Raw genomic sequence first — 17,995 nt, 5'->3', positions numbered from 1 at the left:
GATGGTTTAACTTTCACCTTACATTTCACATATATAATTTCCCATTAATCTAGACTGCCATGGAAAATAGGAAAATAGGACTGAGCAATGCAAAGGTACCAGGGCAATCACAGTACTTTATGTTACCCTATTTTTGCTACACCAGTGGCATGTGATTGTATTATATGTGATTGTACTGATACACACACTCACACACCAGCCACAACGTTAAAACCACTGACAGGTGAAGTGAATAACATTGATTATATAATTACAATGGCACCTGTCAAGGGGTGGGATAAATAAGGAAGCAAGTAAACAGTCAGTTCTTTAACACCTTCCCGACCGCGGACAGAAATTTTCCGTCAACCTTGTCCTTCAGTTAAGGACCGTTGACGGAAAATTTCTGTCATTTACTAAAGTTAACCCCAGATAGCCACAATCGCGGCGTTCGCGGGGTTAACGGTGCTCCGGTCTGCCTCTGTATTAGAGGCAGACCGGGAGCACCCGATCGGGCTGCCCCAGCACATGTGTTCGCTCTGACAGCATGTAAGCAATGTACTTACCTTCCGCCTCCCTGCACTTCCGGGTTCTGTGTGAAGTGCAGGGAGACGGATCAGTGCTGATCTGCTTCCCTGTGTAAAAATAAATAAATTAAAGTTAAATCCCACCCCCCCTTTCCCCTGTTTTAATAAAATTAACCCCTTCCCTGCTAATTGATCACTGACTACAGTGATCAATTGGCAGGGTATACATTTTAATGTCATCTGATTTTTTTTTTTTACCCCTGAGGTTTAATTATTATTTTTTTTAACCCTCAGGGGTTACATTTATTTTATTAATTGATGTAAATATTTAAAAATTATATATTTAGCTAGCTGGGATGGGTGGAAGTTAGTGGGGAATTGGGGAATTTGGTGTTAGGCTAACTAGGGGTTAACGTTAAAAAAAATATTAAAATAAGCTTTAAAAAGGTTTAAAAAATATTTTTAAATGTTTTAGTAACGTTTAAGTAAAAAAGAAAAATACCACCCCCCCTTTACCCAGTCTAAATAAAAATTAACCCTTTCCCTGCCAGTTGATCACTGCCTACAGTAATCAAAGTACAGATCACAGTATTATACTGTGATCTAATTTTTTTTTTAACCCCTGAGGATTAACTTTTATTTATTTTTTTAACCCTCAGGGGTTCAATTTATTTAATTAATTAATTTAAATATTTTATAATTATATATTTTGCAAGCTGTGGTGGGTGGGATTTATGGGAAAATGTGGAATTTACGGTTAGTGCTGCTTACTGCTAGTTAGGGGTTAACGGTAGAAGAAAAGTTTAGAAACAATTTTAAAAGTGTAAAAAAAAGTAAAGATAGTGTAAAACATTTAATAAGTAAAAAAAAAAGTTTAAAAACGGGTTTTACAAAGTAAAAAATGTTTTACAAAGTAAAAAAATACATTTAAAAATGCTCATTACCACTACACTTGGTACATGCTAGCGGAAAAATGATTCCACGCTAAGGTTCAAAATATGCCTTTTGAATTACCCTGGGATGTCTTCTTTAAGAAATGGTATGCCGTTATGGTGTAATTGGATTAAATAGCCTTGTAAAATACTCTAAAATGGGACATGGACACAACGTAAAAATTCAAAGTTTGGAAAAAACTGGAATGGCTGTGTCCCAAATATACCCCTTCAATGTCCATATGTACCTGGTAAAGGTACATACGGGGGTATTGCTGTACTCAGCCGACATAGCTGAGCAACATATGAAGTATTATACAGTCGTAGCACACATACGATATGCAAAATATACTGTGCAAATTTACTTTGTGTGTCAAAAAGGCAAAAAAACGCTTATTACCATTACACTTGGTACAAGCTAGCGGAAAAATGATCCCACGCTAAGGTTCAAAATATGCCTTTTGAATAACCCTTGGATGTCTTCTTTAAGAAATTGTATGCCTTTATGGTGTAATTGGATTATATAGCCTTGTAAAAATAATGCACACAGCGTAAAAATTCAAATATATATATATATATATATATATATATATATATATATATTTGTTTATACCTAGCAGTGTTTATATATATAAACATTGCTAGGTTAGATATAAGGTATATATATATACCTCAGTGCTCATGGGTGCATAAAAGGGCCACTTTAAGCACCACAGCTATAGCCTGGTGCATGATGTCTGTAGGCACTGCGCCACTTATTTTATAAAAATGTTGTTGTTTTTTACTGTATTCATAATGTGGAATTTATTGTTCTGAATTACTAATATAAATTTTCTGAAATTTGTACTGCGATGATTGTTTAAGAGTGCTGGGGATGGGGTATCTTGATGAAATGTACATCATTGTAATGAAAACAAGTTAGTGTGGGTAAACACAGATACTCTTAACAATCTGGAAGCTCCTTCTGAGTAAATTAAATTTAACATTTAAAATCTGGTACTTCCATGACAACAGTTATATCTAGAATGACGATAATGAGAAAATTGCAGGAGAATAAACGGCGCGACTCTTGTCCTCTTGCGTGCAGCATTTTATTTCTCTAAAAGCAATATGTCATTTTCTGCAGATTTTGTTAAAATGTTGCCATGTTGGCTGGTATACATAATATGTTGCCCTTTTCAGCATGTTAAGGATGTTACTGCAAAGTTTCTCACAAGCTTCCTATCCCGGCACACCAATTAAAAAGCTTTCCCCTGAGAAATCTCTTTTGTTTTCAAATAAACAGAAGACCTTTTAAGAGAAGGGTGTAAGGCAGCCATCCTTCCATTAGCTTTATCCTATAAGCAGAATACTGTTCTTTTTTTGTGCTTATTTATATTCTCCAAATAACATTTTCTTATATTTTTTTCAGCTTAGCTACCACAGTATCACGCTTCAACAACAAAAAAGGATTTTGCATACAATCTGCTCACTACTCTTATCCCTTACATATGAACCGTATGCAATTAATAGAGAATCAATTTATTTAAAACAACAATCCCCTTTTGCTCTCAAAAAACCCACTTAGAAACAAATGATCATTAGAGATGTAATCGCAGGTGAAATGGAGCTGTTCTGAATGAATACATAAAACATTTTTTTTTAAGATGGATTTTTATTCACTACTAGGCAACATGTGGAGACTCAAAGATGAACTTAAAAAGGTTAAAGGTAAAATAGGGTATGATCTAATGTTGCTAAACTACAATTTCTATTAATCTCTGAACCTATATTGCATTCAAAGAATTATGGGATCTGTAGACTATCAACATTTGGGAGACTGGATTTTTAAATCATTGGTTGGCTATAATCTGTCCAAAATCAGATAGCTCTCCTAACAGATGGCCCTGCCTCTATGGCTGAGATCATCACTTTTGATGACCTCAGCCAATCCAATGCTTTCGCATAAGAGAGCATTGGGAGGCTAGTGTTCAGCAATCAGATGGTTTCTATGAGTCCATCTGATTGAAATTGAATTTAATTCTGATTTATACAGAGATACCTTTAGTGGCTATCAGTATGACAGGGTAGTATGAGAGGCACAGGGCACCCAGACCACTCCATTAGGATTGGTTCCTATAGTGTCTCTTAAATTCAACAAGACAGTCTACAGGTTACCACTCGTCCTTAAGAAGTTAATATTTTATGCTAAATGGGAATCTGACGGCAAAATACTTAATTATGTATGGGTATGGAGAGAGTTTTGATGATAAGGTTAATAGATAACTGTTTGCAACAAAAACAAGGAATATGAAAATGGGCAAAAGCTTAGAAAAACTCAGGAGCTGGCCCTTCAGTCAGTCCCCACTCAGATCTCAAAATGTTTTTGCTCACGTGTGCCATTACAAAGAGAACCTATACCATTTGGATATCAGACTGATCTCACCCATGAGGTAGTCCAGAACAAAAAATGCCAGCAAGTTTTCTCTGCAGAAAAGATACAGTAACTGCAGATGATCATTTTGGCCTTCTTTGGACCTTGTCAGTGAGGTGTAGCTGATAACCCTCTAGTCACATTGATCATGGGGTCCACATCCGTATTACCTTTTTGTTTTAGGGAGAGTCCAGGAAAATGCATTGCAACAAAAAGAGAGAATATGAGAATTCCGAGAACAGAGAAAAGCTTAAAGAAACTCAGTAGTTTATTGACTAGTATTTAATTATCTTTAGGCATCTCATTAATTGTAATTCTACAAGAAACACTCTCATGTGGGAGTGGGATAAGGACTCTTAAACAACTTCACAACCAAGTTATTTTCGTTCAAAAATTGAATTGAATATTTGAAGCTTAAAGTGACACATCAGGCACCATTACAACTTTGATGCAATTGATAGTTTTTTAACTCTTTAATGAACTGTATTTCTGTACATACTCAAATCTGTACAGTTTTATCACACATAAAAACCCAAAGTTCTGACGAAAGTTTTCACCAGAGGCTTACTCCCTTAGCCTTTTCTCCTCATAACAGAAAGATGAGGGCACATACTCAGCTCAACCCTTAACAGCATTTGGGAGATTACTTTTAATTTGCAACCTGGCTTCAGACATTCAGAAAAACTGTAACAAGTAGTGATATATTTGCATGCAGTGTTAATAGGGAAGTATTAAGGGGTGTAGCTAAAGAGAAAGGCTTATTTGCAAAATTTTGGTTATTTTAGGCAAAAACTACAATGATATCAATGAGGCTAAAACTTATCAAAGTTTATTAGTTCCTGGAGTTAACACATAAAGGTGGTGGAGTAACTAAAAAAAATATTTTAAGAATATAAATATATATATATTTTTTTATTTATTTGTTTTTTAATTACAGTAATATTAGATGAATAGGATATTTTAGAGCCCTTATGTTGTTACTTATTCTGCAGTATTTTAGGTATGGTCTGAAATAATTGCACTTAAATTATTTTGGTGTACATATATATACAAATTGTCAAATATGATGCTTATTGGTGTTTCTAAAAAGCTAGATTGCATGCCTGGGAATTTAGGTTTCTAAAAATTCACTATAATAAAATAATATCTGTATATGGGCCTTGGACCACAAAGTAATGGATGGAATCACCATGAGGGACGAAGATAAAACAGGGAACCAAACAATTTGATAATTTGAAGTGCCCTAGCTCCTATAGAAGATAATAAGACCGTGTGCAGAACTCTTCCATAATTTATACTTTGCCCTTCAAATTGTAAGCTCTTTCGGGTAGGGTCCTCTTCACCTACTATTCCCATATGTCATATTTCAAAAAGCCCTATGTGGTGAAACTCATTAGGGTTATTATTATATTCTCTTGTTATTATTTTATTTATTCTCTAACATTTTTAAAAAGATAGATATTATTCTCAAGATCCCTGCACCATCCTGTTTTATTCCAAACAACCTTCTGGACCCCATATTTGCTCTCAACCTTGTAAATTAATTTTCATTTATTTAACATTTTATTTAATTAGATTTTCTTTAACAAAAATTTGAATGGAAACAGAAAATATAACTATATATATATACATATATGCATGCTTTCTATATGTATATCTTTCTTTCTGTATTTATTTATATCTACAGTTATATTAAAGAGCCTTCTCCATGCTGTGTACATTAAAGACTCAAAGTTCATATTGATACAGAAATGACAAAGTGTTCCTCAAATACAAACATGCATAATTTAAAATAATTAATTCTGGGTTTAGGGCCGACATGGATTAACATACCAATTACTTTAGAACACATTGCATATTAAAATTAATCAACAAATTAAGAAGGAGACTCTCAGCTTGTAGTTGACATACTTACTACAAATGGTTGCTTATATTTACATGTGACGATATATGTGTATTAAACCATTTCAGTTCACTCTTTAATAAATGAGTTGTTAGTAAATTATTAGCTTATTACTAGATGTGCATAATGGCATTTCTAGAATATCACAGTGCTGATAGTAGACATGTACTGTAACTGCTGTATTATACAGGGTGGGCCAACATTCAGAGTAGGATTTGACAGGTAAATAACGTAATTGTTATTTTTTTGTTGTTGTTGCACGTGCATATTATAAATGAGTCTTGGGAGATTCGCCATGGAAAATTTCACAAGTAAAAATAGTGGAATTGTATTTTCAAATCTGAGACAACTGTTCGGTGAGTGGATAATTTCAAGAAATTCCCAGATTAATTGACAGTCACGTTTGCCCAGCTTTTTAACTACTGTTTACTTCCTGTGGTGATATCTGAAGAAGGGGGTATATAAGAACAAACCGCATATACTACTTGAGCAGCTCACAGAGAATGTACGTGCATAAATTTGAGTGCAAAAGTTTCAAATGTTATGAACAATAAACAAAGAGCCCCACTTTGTGAGCAGCAAATGGAGCTCATTTTAAAGATGTCATCTTCCGTACCTAGTAAAAACAAATCTCCATATAATGGTAAAGCATTAATAAATTGTAAAAATAGACAATGATGGTTCCATTCATTTTTTTCCTTTTTTATTGCTTTACACATTTTTGAGATGGGGAGTACCAGAAGTTTTTTCGGCCATTTATGTGCCTACAAAAGTCCCGAGCAGAGCTATAAAACTCTTTAGATTAATATTGCTGCTAATTTGTGAAAACAGCTGGAAAAACATCACAAGACAATTATATATTCTCATGTCCTTTTCGACAATGGTTCCCTGAACAAACTTCATTGAGGCCCCTTTTCTTTTTTTAACTTTTCTATAACATCATTGCAACAGTACACAACTCATGCTAAGGTCAATAATCCACTAGACTAAAAGAAGAAATGAAGAGTGCTCAGTAGTGACCCTTGGCGAGGAATGCATTACTGACACTACTTCACTTACATCACTTTTAGAACATCCTTAAAACATTGATTTATAACATTTACATCAACAGCTTATGGCCTTATATACCTGAAGTTCTTCTACCCCTTGTACCCATAGTACTTTCCTCTCTACCTTCTCCCTTATTATCTTTTCTTCCACAGTGTTTGTCACGTGCAGAGAAACATGATGGTAAACAAAAAAATATCAATACAAATATTAGATAAAGTATTTACATATTTCGTAAATATTAAGGCTTTTGTAGCAACATTTCCTTTCCAATTTGATGGATGATTAAATCAGCTATATATCTTTATTTCTGATTGTTGAACAGGGACCTGCTAGCACCATCTCTAAACACAGGAGTGTCTACCACCCTATATTTACTAGAAGATTAAGGGAAAGTATCTTCCTTCCTTTCTTCTAAACAGAAGATGATAGACTTCCATGTGGCATTTTGGCTCATCCAAATATCATCATTACAAAATATTCTGGAAATGACTTTGGACAAAACAAAAAGGTGTGAAAATGGGCCGATCAGTACACTGCAAAATATTATGTTTTAAGGCCATAGGCCTGTATTTGTGGGAGGAGTTTGAAACTATATTTAACCTATATAAATCCTAATCCGTTCTCGTTCAGGTGATACGTTACCTAGGTTACCACTTGGACTTCCGATTCGGAGATGAAATATTAAGCTCCAAAGAACATTGTATCATGTACTTTAGAATCATATGCACTCCTGGATAATCATATCAGTTTTACACAGGCTATTAAAAAAGTCTTCAATGTGGTCAGGGATTCCTACAGACTATGATGGTGACATATAAAGCGTCCCTGGTCTTCCCTGGTCTTCAAAGAGTAAAATATGTTTTAAAAAATTATAGTCAATTTAAACATAAAATGAGTTTGTATGATATATTAAATATTGTAAGGTTTTTATTGGCAAGCATAGTTCGATTTCCTAAAGTCTCCGCCAGCAGATAACACGATTTATGGGAAATATAGACCAGCTTCAGTAGCAGAACCAGATCTCTAGACCACATTGATGTAATGGTTGCGCATGAAAATATTTCTGAAATGTACTAACTAATCTTAAAGGAACACTATAATTGCCAAATCAACTTAATGACACAGTTATTGAGGATAGGTCATGCCTCTGACGCTTTACTGCTCAATTCACTGCCATTTAGGAGGTAAATCGCTTTTGTTTCTCTTTATGCAGCCGTAGTCACACCTCCCCTGACTGTGACTGGCACAGCCTGCATGGAAACAAAATTATTTCATTTTTAATCTCCTGCTCTGCAAATTTAATTTTAATCACACACTGGAGGCTCCTGCAAGTATTAGCAAGCTATTAACATAGCAGGATATAAGAAATTCTAAATTAAACATAATTTGCAATAAAGGAAGTATAAACATTAGACGACTCTCTACAGGAAGTGCTTAGAAAATCTGTGTAAGTCACATGCAGGGAGGTGTGACTAGGTCTGCATAAACAAATTGATTTAACTCTTAAATGGCAGATAATTGAGCAGTGAGACTGCACAAGCATGCTCTATACACCAAAACTGCTTCATTAAGCTATAGTTGTTTGGTGACTATAGTGTCCCTTTAATTAAGTTTCCAAATAAATTGGATAGACATTTTTTTAAGAAAAATGTCTATATTTTTGCAACATGTCTCCACACAGCATTCCACCTCTGCAAGGCTCGTATGATTTTTATACCCTACATGAATGATGCACAAAGATTTGAACGGATTTGATCTCTACCTAACAAGAGAGACTTTTGCTACAGAAGTAAACAATTGCTACAATATTCTGTTCTGCGGCCATTTCAGCTGGTCCTGCTGTTTCTCGGAAATGCTGAAACTGTTTTCCTTTGTGACTTTGTCAGTAATGAGCTAATGAATATGAAAGCAAAAACTCTTGAAACTAGATTTTTAAGTAATGCAGTAAGGGACATTTGGTCAGTGTCCTTTGAAACTGCAGGAATCTGAGCTAGCTCATTTGGGGACCACTCTACATATCCCTGAAAATTATAATGATCGGAGATGAAAAATTATTGACAAAAGAGTTTCTCAAAGTTTGAGCAAGAAATACTTTTGCTAAAATATGTACTGCTTAAATTTATCATTAAAGCCTCGATTTAGTATTTTGGAATACATTTTTTAAATATTTATATAAAATAAATATGTTAAAAAATATTAAAATATTTTTCAAAATATTAAATAATTTGAAAAGTGTATCCAAAATATTAAATAATTGAGGAAGCTTATCCAAACACCTTTTTCTTTCTATAACCATCTATAACCACCTTTTCATTCTATAACCATTCTATAAACAGAAACTTAAAATATAAAGCTTATCTATACATATTAAATTGATACCTAAAATGGTATACTACTGTAACTGTTAAAATTTAATTTGTTACGTAAAATGCAAAACTACATGACAAGTATTTTGATCTACATTTTCATTAAAAGCACACACATTTATCCTGTGCTTCGAATGATATTGTACCAAAATGAAAACAGGCCTATCTTATTGCTGAAACCTGTACTCAAAATTGCAATGTCTGTCTGCCTGTTTGTCTGTCTAATCCAGGGGTAAAGTCCTGGGTAAAAAAGTGCAGGAACTCACCCAAGATCCACTCCTCCCCGCCCCTCACCCAAAAAAAATTATACGCTTGTATGCAGGGGCTGAGTAAGGGCACGGGGCTGAAGAAGAGGGAGAGGAGCTGAAGAAGAGGGACAGGAGCTGAGGAAGAGAGACAGGAGCTGAGGAAGAGGGACAGGAGCTGAGGAAGAGGGACAGGAGCTGAGGAAGAGGGACAGGAGCTGAGGGGGGCATGGGCTGAGGAAGGGGACATGGGCTGAGGTAAGGGACAGAAACTGAGGAAAGGGACAGAAACTGAGGAAAGGGACAGGAACTGAGGAAAGGGACAGGAACTGAGGGGCTGAGGAGAGGGGCAGGGGCTGAGGAGGGGGGCATGGGCTGAGGAAGAGGGACAGGGGCTGAGGAAGAGGGACAGGGGCTGAGGAAGAGGGACAGGGGCTGAGGAAGAGGAGCAGAGGAAGAGGGACAGGGGCTGAGGAAGAGGGGCAGGGGCTGAGGAAGAGGGGCAGGGGCTGAGGAAGAGGAAGAGGGGCAGGGACTGAGGAGGGGGACAGGGGCTGATGCTCGTATACAGGGGCTGAGTAAGAGCACTGGGCTGAGTAAGGTGGACAGGGGCTGAGGAGGGGGACAGGGGCTAAGTAAGGTGACAGTGCTGTGGAAAAGGGACAGGAGCTTAGGAGGAGGGGGGGCATGGGTTGAGGAAGGGGCCATGGGCTGAGTAAGGTGGCAGGGCTGAGGAAGAGAGACAGGAGCTTAGGAGGAGGGGGGGGGTGGCATGGGCTGAGGAAGGGGCCATGGGCTGAAGAGGTGGACAGAGGCTGAGGAGGGGGACAGGGGCTGATGAAGGGAGCAGGGGCTGAGTAAGGGGACAGGGACTGAGTAAGGGGACAGGGACTGAGTAAGGGGACAGGGCTTGAGGAGGGGGGCAGGGACTGAGGAGGGAGACAGGGACTGAGGAGGGAGACAGGGACTGAGGAGGGAGACAGGGACTGAGGAGGGAGACAGGGACTGAGGAGCGAGACAGGGACTGAGGAGCGAGACAGGGACTGAGGAGCGAGACAGGGATTGAGGAGCGGGACAGGGACTGAGGAGGGGGACAGGGACTGAGGAGGGGGACAGGGACTGAGGAGGGGGACAGGGACTGAGGAGGGGGACAGGGACTGAGGAGGGGGACAGGGACTCAGGAAAGGGACAGGGACTCAGGAAAGGGACAGGGACTCAGGAAAGGGACAGGGACTGAGGAAAGGTACAGGGACTGAGGAAGGGGGACAGGGCCTGAGGAGGGAGACAGGGCCTGAGGAGGGGGGCAGGAACTGAGGAAGGGGAACAGGGCCTTAAATAGGGGGACAGGGACTCAGGAAAGGGACAGGCCTGAGTATGGGGGCAGGGACTGAGGAGGGGGACAGGGACTGAGTAAGGGGATAGGGCTTGAGGAGGGGGGCAGAGACTGGGGAAAGGGACTAAGGAGGGAGACAGGGACTGAGGAGGGGGGCAGGAACTGAGGAGGGGGGACAGGGCCTTAAATAGGGGGACAGGGCCTTAAATAGGGGGACAGGGAGTGAGGAGGGGGGCAGGAACTGAAAAGGGGGGACAGGGCCTTAAATAGGGGGACAGGGACTGAGGAGGGGGACAGGGACAGGCCTGAGGAAGGGGGACATGGCCTTAAATAGGGGGACAGGGACTCATGAAAGGGACAGGCCTGAGGAGGGGGACAGGGACTGAGGAGGGGGACAGGGACTGGGGAAAGGGACTAAGGAGGGAGACAGGGACTGAGGAAGGGGTAAGGAACTGAGGAGGGGGGACTGGGCCTTAAATAAGGGGACAGGGACTCAGGAAACTGATAAAAAAACCAAAAAAAAAAAACTAAAGTGCCTTCCCCCCTCCCTGAGGCTTACCTTGGGCCAGGAGGGGTGGGACAGGATCTGGAACCTGCAGCCTGCAGTCAGTGGAGTCATCCGGCCTCTCCTGAGTATGTCAGGAGGAGGGGGCGTGACTTCCTCTGCTCCCCAGCGGTCCTGTGAGAAGAGCAGAGAAAGTCACGCCCCCTCCTACTGACATTATCAGGAGAGGCCAGGGACTGAGGAGGGGGACAGGGACAGGCCTGAGGAAGGGGGACATGGCCTTAAATAGGGGGACAGGGACTCATGAAAGGGACAGGCCTGAGGAGGGGGACAGGGACTGAGGAGGGGGACAGGGACTGGGGAAAGGGACTAAGGAGGGAGACAGGGACTGAGGAAGGGGTAAGGAACTGAGGAGGGGGGACTGGGCCTTAAATAAGGGGACAGGGACTCAGGAAACTGATAAAAAAACCAAAAAAAAAAAACTAAAGTGCCTTCCCCCCTCCCTGAGGCTTACCTTGGGCCAGGAGGGGTGGGACAGGATCTGGAACCTGCAGCCTGCAGTCAGTGGAGTCATCCGGCCTCTCCTGAGTATGTCAGGAGGAGGGGGCGTGACTTCCTCTGCTCCCCAGCGGTCCTGTGAGAAGAGCAGAGAAAGTCACGCCCCCTCCTACTGACATTATCAGGAGAGGCCGGACGACTCCACTGACTGCAGGGGGAGAGGTGAGTTTAAAAATCCGAGTCCCCAGTCAGAGGCAGGGGATTCGGATTTGTAGTCCCCCCTGCTCTGGCAGCCGCTTGTGCCAGCCCTGGGTCCTGCAGGACTAGTAATGGGAACGGCGTTCCTGCTGTGGAAAAAGTGCAGGAACGTCGTTCCCACACGTTCCTGCAGGACTCGAGCCCTGGTCTAATCTATCTACTCTATATCTCTTCCTGTCTTGTTTCTGGTTATGAGATCACACTAGCATAATTTGATCTTAGTTTGACCTTTTACTTATACTAAAGAAGCAAAATTTAAAGAGGTTAATGTCTCTTTAACATAGTTTACATCGCTAGTCATGAGATACTGTGAAAGTTCCCTTTTCTGGCTCTGTATGATGTGAACATGTTCATGATATTTTGAAGTAGGTCAGCAGGGATTTCGCACATAAGCCCTATGCTAAATCAACAAACAACAACATTATGTTTTGCCTGATACCTTCAGCTTTAAATCATGCAGAAAATGTGCAACTTTTAAGCCTAGGTAATACAGTACAATCCTTTTTTGTTAGTGCAATAGATATTCACAAGATGAGAAGGAACGCAAACATTTCTTACAGAAAATTTAATTGTTTTTCTTTCTTTAAATCTCCTTAACTGAAGCATGCTGTTCTGTTTCACAAGTATCTATCTATCTATCTATCTATCTATCTATCTATCTATCTATCTATCTATCTATCTATCTATCTATCAATCAATCAATCTATCTATCTATCTATCGATCTGTCTATCTATCTATCTATCTATTCATTGCATTCTCTTCATAATCCTAGCGTCCCGAGTATAGTACCAATGTGTCTAATGATGATCTCATGCTGCGATGTCTCAGAACAGTCAGGATGATGGAACAGGACCCTGAAGTAAGGACTCTCCTGAAAAAATCGGGACAGTTGTGAGGCCTGCAATTAGAAACCAATTAACTCTTCTTTTCAGGTTTGAACATGAAATCAAGGCTGAAAGTGTCCCTTCTACATACCAATAATAAAGCTGCAATAGTTGTATTTCAAAGCAATAACTGACACAAATTTCCACAGACAGATGGTGGCCCATATGCAATTACCCAGGCAACTGCAAAATGTCTAAAAGCCAAAAGAACCGGCAGAATATATTAGGGACATTTTTTTTTTTTTGCTTTATTGTACATTTATAGTTCCATTGAAAATACAGTTTGTTCTCAATAGTCTGGCATACTGTTAATATGTATTTAAATATAGCTACCACATCTGGAAAGAGAGTACACAATCATATTGTATTTTTAAGGAGGGTCAGAACATTTTGAACCGATAGAATACCAAGACTAAGAATCCTGTGTTACTGAATAAAACATCTATGTTACAGAGACATTCTGCCTGAAGCTGACCCACCTTTTGTTCATGCATTATGTAAAGAAAAAGAAAATAACAATAGAAAAAAAATCTACATCGAAGTCTCCCTATCTTAATTCTAATTAATCACCAATTTTTAGTAAACTAAAAGAAAACTCTGACCACCATAACTACTACAGTGTTCTTTGGTGGATATTGCATCATGAATACCCTGGGACCCCCAAAATGTAAGTAGTCAAACTATTTTAGAATGGTTTGACTTCTTACCTGGAGTCCACCAAGCACTTCTCCCCACTTCTCTTCCACTCTGGAGAGCCTGAAGCTCCTGCTGAGGCTTCTGTTAGCTCTCATGAACTAATCATTGCAATCAACTGATTACTTTGAACCATTAAGCTAGACCCTGCACTGATGTATAAGTTCAGTGAAGAGGGCTTCTAGATCTCTAAGAGGCCGGATGTAACATCTACTAGACAGCAGTTGAGATGTCTAACTTTTATAAAACGATTTCACTACTTAGATGGGCAGGGTTGCCAGGGCACCATAACCATTACAGCACCATGGAGTGGGTATGGTGCTTGGAGTGTTTCTTAAACATTTTGATGGTACTAGCAAAGAGTTTGCATAGATGATGCATTGATGCACTACTAGATAGATGATTATGCCATTGTGATTGTGTTTGCAATACAATTGGAGGCTTTCTTATAGAATTAATTTGGGCAAGTCCAGTAGTATCAGATGGGCATGGAATGATTTCAGTGCTTGCTCTTCCTGTTCTACAGGAAATGAAAATATCTCTGAACCTTCAACTGCTGAACTGTCTATTTCCTGTTGGAAACAAACTAAACGTGAAGTTAAATTTTATCCATTTCACATGTAGACCTTCAGGTTCCGAAAGGCACAGAGACATTGCATGTTAATTATATTTTTTGCAAGCTAAAGGTTTATTTGGATTTAGATTCTTGTCCATATTCCCTGTCACTAATTAGTTTAGAGGGGTAATTTATACAACCCCAAGAAATCAGTTCTTAGCCACAGGATTACTTTGAGACAAGATGTAAATACAACAAAGAATTATTCTAGACAAACAAATATGTCAGCTATATTACTGTTAGTTCTGTTTAAAAATAGAAAAGTAACAAATTGGTTTATGTTATACAAATAAACCATGTGTCAGGGGAGAGGACAATGAGTGGTGGAAGAAATAACGGACTGCTTAATATTAGGTAATTGAATGTCTAAAAAGGGTCAATTGAAGCATTTAAGATAATATTATGTTGTCTACAGTGTATTGCTGTTTTATATTTATTGGATTGTTTATATGTTTATTTGTTAGTTTATTTTTTCATTCTTTTTGTCTATAATCTTTGGATAACCCCATAACGACCGTGGTAATTCTCCAATTACTGAACCCAAATAAAGTATAGAATTCGAGTGTGCTAGTTCCACTGTAATTAAGCGTTTTTTCTTTAAGTGCCTCCATACTTATTATATATTGATTTAAAAAAAAAAAAGTATTTTTTTGTAATATTCTATATATACCCCACACAGCGTTAAAGGAACATGCATTCCTGACCCTATAGTGTTAAAACCTACATTTAGATGGCTTGCCCCCCCCTTGGCCCCCTTAAAAGATAATACAATTTACCTTATTTCCAGTGCTTCGCAGGTCCACCGGCGCTGACGCTGGCCCCGGCCCCGGCCCCGGCCCCGATCTGCCTTTTTTAGTGACTTCATATGAATTTATGATTTTTCCCATTGGGAAATCGGCTTAAATCGGCAAGAAGGCGGGATGGGGGTGGGACCAAATGCTGGCTTGTCCATTCAGCACCTTCTTATAGAGATGCATTGAATCAGTGCATCTCTGTGAGGAAAATTCAGCGTCTCCATGCAGGCCGTGGCCACTGGAGGTATCCCTAGGTAGCAATGTAAAGACTGCCTTTTCTCTGAAAAGACAGTGTTTGCATGAAAATGACTGTCTGGGAATGATTATACTCACAAGAACAACTACATAGTTGTTCTATTGACTATAGTGTCTCTTTAAGTATGATTAAAAGTTTACAAATGGGAAAATACGTGAAAAAACATATTGTTTCTTGTTTGCTTATAATAATAATTTTTACACATCCAGTGCAACTATATAAAAATAACTCAAAATAGATTCAGTCAACAGTCATGATTGTTAAATGCCTAATATGTCTTGGACCTAAATACATTTTTGGTAGGTAACATTAACCTAATACCAACCTCCCCATAATGGTATACCAACTATACTGAATACCCTGTGCTTACACTTACCCTAACCTTACCCCTAACCTTACCCCTAATTCAGTAGTAACTGAATACAGAAATAACCCTTACTTTTTGCTAACCCTACCACTAACACTAATCATACCCTTAACTCTAACCCAAACCCTACCCCTAACCCTAAGGAAACCCACTACTAATATCAGTACTGATGGGTTTCCTAGTTAAAACAGTAGAGAGTGGTATGCTCCTGCCATCTACTGGCTGTTCAGTATTTCAGTATTATTTCACTGTAATACTGATTTAAGAATGCTTTCCCAGCTGCTTACACTGTGTAATAATCCCTCCTTTTTTAATATTCTATTTCTCCCTTCTCCTCTCCCACACTCCCTTCCTAGCTAAGAGCTTGATCATGCACTCTGAGCTGGATGAGAACCGTCCAATCATTGGATTGCACCTTGCGAGTGCAGAGTTGACGTTAGGCAGTCTACTTTATTTTGCAGGTGTTAAACGGGGGGACTTTACAGTAATGCCCAATAGAGTATTCTAGATTAAAAAAATAAATTAATTAAAAGGGTGAGTGAAAGCTTTGTAGTTTATTAATCTGGTTTAGTTTTTTTTTTTTTTTTTAACATATTAGTTAGTTTTTCTCCATCAGCACTTCCTTTTTACTCCTTCATTAGAACATGGAATATTTCTCTTTTTGCTCTGAGAATATTGCTGTACATGATGTCATGCGTCTTGGAGATGTAGTACAGATATCTGTATTGTAGCGCAGAAACGTGGTGTTTGAACCTTAACTCCCCAAATCCCTGACTGTATCCATAAAGCACCGTGATAAGCTCAACAATGCTGTAAAAATATTAATTGAGCATCATAATTAACCTCTTTGTTTGCTTAGACCTCATTGCAGAAGCTGCAAAGTGTGGAGAATTACAGCAAATACAGAAACTTTAAATGTGAGTATCTTTAAATTTATATCATTGTTCTTGCTTATATTTTGAATGCATCATCTCCATAATACATTAAAGAAACAATGAGTCATTTCCAGCCTGGCTCTTGTCTTTAAACCGCTTGTATACAGAAAGTGTGAGCAATTTTCTAGGCACATTTTTTGTTTCCTGATTGACATTTCAGCAGCTGTTTCTTTTTTTATTTCTTATATTCCTACATCACTATTTTATTTCTTATTTGGAAAGTGATGCTCAAGTTTCCATGGCGATGTGAGACTTCGAGGGTACAGAGTTTTTAGCGAATCTTCTTATCCAAAGGTAAGTGGTTGGCATTTTGTTGCGATGCAGGCATTAGGTGGGAGGTGTAAAGAAGAGGCCAATGTGAGTCATCCTGGGTTTACTAAATGGTTTCTTTTTAGCTGCAGTCCCGAGCTACAGCTGCACAGGAACTTTCTGCTCATTCAAGAACACTATAGCTGGTACATTTATTAAAAAGAAGAAAATCTTCAAATTGAGATCAAGTTACACTCACCCATTTTAAACTTTTTTTGTTTTGTTTTCTTTTCTTTTCATGAATGATGGCACTGTTCTTCACTAAAACCTGCATTAGGAAAATTTACTGGGAAATTGTACTTGTTAGGACATAATTATTGAACTTACTTGGTGAGTGAAATGTTCATATTCACTAAACAGCTGCATTAGAACAACATAGTTGAGCTGAAAACAAAATGTAACTTGGATGAATTGATTTTGGTTAACTCTATTACTTTATAACATTTTTATTTAATTTTGGAACTAAAGCAAATCTCAGGTGTGTTACCTGGGCATTTACTTGACTGGGTCAGTTACCAGCTCTGTCTTATCTCAGTCTGTGGACCTGATCTGTTTCTCTAAATTTGGCAGGTAATTAACAGAACTCTCTTTATAAACTCCCTGCTCAACTGCCCTAAAATTGGCAGCAACCACAAGCTTCCGAGGCACAAACACTCCTATTTAATTACATTTACTCCATTTCCTGTCCAGAACTATCCATATCGCTGGAGCTATATCTTTATAATCCTCATAAAAACAGCAATAGTGAGATCTAGGTACTAAGAAACTATGAAAACTGAACTAAAAGTTAGAAAGATAGATATATAGATAGATAGATAGATAGATAGATAGATAATGTCCCTGTACGTCAATGGGACATCTATTACCCAAACTCCTTGTGGCCTCATAATTTTATTTACTCAAGTCTTAATTTTTCTCCTCACATTCAGTATGTCTGTAAGTCCTGTAACTTCCACCTTTAAAACATTGACTTAAAGGGATCCTATAGTGCAAACCCGTTTTCCTGGCGCTATAGGGTTCATCGGTCCCCCCCTTCTCTCGGAAGCTGACCTCCTACTGGGCTGAAGGGGTTAAAACCTTTTCAGCCACTTACCTTAATCCAGCACCGAACTTCCTTGGTGCTGGTGACCT

The sequence above is a fragment of the Pelobates fuscus genome, chromosome 12 (genome assembly GCF_036172605.1).
Source record: "Pelobates fuscus isolate aPelFus1 chromosome 12, aPelFus1.pri, whole genome shotgun sequence".
Lineage (NCBI taxonomy): Eukaryota > Metazoa > Chordata > Amphibia > Anura > Pelobatidae > Pelobates > Pelobates fuscus.
The sequence above is the reverse complement of the archived record's forward strand: the minus strand, read 5'-3'. Positions refer to the sequence as shown.